The following is a 4,001-nucleotide window of genomic DNA, read 5'->3' as shown; positions in this document are numbered from 1 at the left end:
GGAGAGTCCGACCCAAAGTCCCCAGGCTCTGCTTCCTGAATGGAAGACGTGCCGGTAGTGGGAGTGTTGTACTCTGTAAATGCCAAAACATACAGACACTGATTTTAGGAGCACAGGTGAGTCCAGATTCTCTCTGAAGTGTCTGAATTTTCCTTTAACAGAGGAGTCTCCTGGATATAAAATCAAAGCGTTGTTATAATAAAAGGGCCATTTTTCCACAGTTTTTTTATTGTATTTAAATTGTCATCATTTTATTTACCTTTGTGCTCATTTGGACAATAAACTGCAATGTAAGAATGTGTTAAATCAGAGGTCTCCAATCCTGGTCCTCGAGGGCCACCTTCCTGCATATTTTCCTTGTTCCTCTGCTCCAACACGCCTGATTTGAATCAATGGGTGATTAACAGGCTTCTGCAGAACATGAAGAGGTGATTTAACCTCTGAATCAGGTGTGTTGGAGCAGGGAAACAAGGAAAACATGCAGGATGGTGGCCCTCGAGGACCAGGATTGGAGACCCCTGTGTTAAACTATTAAATGTAGATGAAGAAAATATATTTTAACACAAAAAAAGAGATTCAACAGATTTTAGGGTAATTTAATTTCCCTGAAAATCCTCATAAAAGCAAAATGGAATCTTGTAAAAAATGTTCAAGCTATTTTTTGATCGTTGTGACTGTTCAATTGGGTGGCTGCACAAATAAAATGCGTTTTCTCAAATGTGTATTTTTTATTTCATAGTTTGGCGCAGTTACCAGTTCAGCAGTTCGTTCCTCTCGGTGACTTTAACGCCAAAGAGTCTTTGTTTTGAAAACGGATGTCGAAAACCACAGTGAAATAGAATTGGTGAATTATGTAAAGAGTAATTAATGAAGCGGCGAATGGAAAGCATCTGGGTTTCACTTCCCCCTTTTAAAGAAAAGAAACAGGCAGAACAACCAGCCGTGTCGCTCCGTCCACACGTACTGAGGTGTGATGTTTCCTGGCTGTTGTCTTACATGTCTGTAAAAGTTCAAACAACACCAGGGGCGACTTTTATCCTGAGAGGCAGAGTTTTACGTTCCTGATTCTTTATTTCTGTCTAAATTTATGGGGATTCCCACCTTTTCTGGGGAGCAGAGGGAGGAAGAGGAGCTCAAGGTACCACTCTTCATCAAACAGATACATGAGCCTCAATCAAAAAGTGTTGCTGTGCAAAAACTAAGCTGTCTAAAACACAAATCTTAAATAGTGTTAGGCAGAAGCTACTTGGAAACTGTTATCTTTCTGTGGTGCAAATTATGTAGGAGAGATGAACCTCCACTGCAGGTTCTGAAGAGAACATTCAGAGCTCAGATACGGTGGAAATCTACTCGTTTGGACGTGCACGCTCTGCATTCTGGAGGCAAGCCCCTCATTAGAGAGAAACCCTCTGAGTGTTTGCATGTATAAACTATGTAGGCAGTGGAAAGTTTGTGGAAACGACAAGAGTTTGCAAAGATTTTGAAAAGCTCAAAGATCTGTGTGACTTCATCCCAAAACTGAACACTCTGTGATAAAATCTCCAAAAATCATGAAGTTTAAACTGAGATTGTGTAAAAACTGTGAAAGAATTGATTCAAAATGTCATTTCAGTCGAAACTTGGACAGATGTTTCTACTGTGAAGCGTGAGAACTGGGTTTTCTCACTCTTTTTAATAAACCATTGTTTTGTATTTTTGTATTTACTTGTTGTTTTGTCTACATTGTACAACGTAACACTGCAAAAGCTGTGAAAGGAGTAGCAAACCTAAAATTGTGATGAAAATAAACAAATAGTTGCAGAACCGTTATAGGGGGCTTATGCATAGACATCTTCAATTATGCAGACTTGACATTGTTTTGTCCCTTCTCTGTTGCTATCTTTCATATTTATTGATGGCCTTTCATTTCTCTGTTGACAGATAAGTAGGTGAAACGAACTTCCACACCTTGTACACAGAACAAATTACCAATCAGCCTTGAGCTTACAGTCTAATGGTCTTAAATGTCATTATGATTTTATGTTATGTCAGTGAGTTCCTGCAAATTAAGATGTAACTCAAATCTGCTGGCGACTCATGAGGGACTCGGTGTTAACACTGAAACCAGACGAAGATAAATGTGTGGTTCCTCACACCCCGTGAAATGCTCCGGTTTGTGAAACGTGAAGAATTAGTTTCTACCACACCTCCTGAGATCAAACAGGACAGGTGTAAAGATGAGTTCAGGTAAGAAGATCGCTCCAACACTACAAATGTCTCAACAAAGTCACAGAACCAGTCTTGTTCAAACCGTCTGAAGAAGATACACGAATGAAGGTAAATTACAGAAACCCTGTACAACTTGAATAGCTGAAACTTTGTGATATGGTAAACTGCTTTAATGTTGAATTATTATTATTTAAGAATCAATAATATTACTTTAACTCTCTCATGATGACAAACTGGTTTTACACGACTGATAAAAAGTACAGATTGCGTTGTGGCAGGAAGTACTGCAGTAGCTTTATTTACTTAGTTTTTTTTTATCTTTATGGGCTTTTTTTCTCCTTTGCAGTGATAATATTTAGTGTTTTTGGTTGACATTTTACTCAACTGTTATCTTAGTCTGCGGACAATTCTTTTTTTTTTAAAGATGCCCTTTATGTTTTCTTTCTTGCTAAAAGTTTATGCTATTCAGAAGCAACATGTGTGGCAGTAATACTGTTCAATTTGTCATGTTAGATTAGGCTGATGTTGGGCCAGATTCCACCACAGGTGCAAAGAGCAGATATACATCAAATGTTACGTTTAGTTGCATAAATACTGCTGCTCAAAAATTCAGATTTTCTGAATTTATTTGTTTATTTTGCTTTGTTCGAAAGTGGTAATTCTCAAAATCTGGACTCCCGTTGCGTTGAAATGCAATGGTTCCTTTAAGAGTGCACACTGAGCGAGAGAGTGCAGGAAGCGAGCCTGTGATCGGATGCCTGCTTCTAGCAGTAAATACAGTGTAGGCTGTAGTAGCAGCAAAAATATGCTACATTTCTTTAACCCTCCTGTGACCTTCAGGTCAAATGGACCCGAAGCTCCAAGGGGCTTCTCTTCCTCCATTTAGTTAGGAGAGCTTCAGGAGGGCTAAGCTACAAGATGTCTGAGTCTGCTTTCCCTCTGCTGTGTAAAGAAAAATGGGTCAGTCCTGAAGCAGATTTCAGCTTCGGCCTCTGTTTGTGCCAAGCTTCAGGCAGCTCACTGAAGGCCAGCGGTGAAACTTTTCCCTCTACAGCTTCCCATATTTTAACTCTCGGGTTATCTGTAACTCGTGTCTTGTTGTCTTTATGATCAGTGTATTTAATGTGTTTATTTCTGTATGACACAAGATGTTTTGTTTTGCTGAGGCATGAAAAGTAATTCACATTTATGTGAACATTTCTCATGAAACTCCAGAGCGCATTAAGCTTTCCTGTTCAACATTAGAGCAGCGGCACAAGCAATCAGAACCGTTTCTTTTGGTTCCTTATGGCTAACTGTTCCTGACCTTTGACCTCATCCAGAAATCAGATTTAGACAATAAGAGAACCATAAAGTATTCAGAGACAGGCCCCACACAATTAATCCTGCTTTATATGTTTCTCTCTCCGTGTGGGAACCTTGATCTCTAGAGTAGATTTGTCCTGAAGGATTTGCTGAAAGATTTTTTCCCCCACCAAAAAAAAAAACCAAACTGTAATGCACAGCTGCTTCTTCATGTCTTGCAGCAGTTCACCTCTTTATTTTCTCTCCACGTCTCTCCTTCAGTCCACTTAAGCGCGAGCGGTCTCCACGAGCTCCTATGTCTTTATTATTCTCCCCTCTCCCTCTTTTCTCTCCCCCTCCACCCAGTCAGTCTCTGCTCCCTTAGAATAAAGCAGCGCTCTGATTGGCCAGTCGCCTCGGCTCCTTTCCTACTCCAAATCCAGCGATTGCTCTGACGTCAGGACGCGCGCTCATACGTCCGGCTCCTGACGCAGCCCTGCTCTTCCCTC

Source organism: Kryptolebias marmoratus, linkage group LG8, assembly GCF_001649575.2.
Source record: "Kryptolebias marmoratus isolate JLee-2015 linkage group LG8, ASM164957v2, whole genome shotgun sequence".
NCBI lineage: Eukaryota > Metazoa > Chordata > Actinopteri > Cyprinodontiformes > Rivulidae > Kryptolebias > Kryptolebias marmoratus.
Note: the sequence above shows the minus strand (reverse complement) of the source record.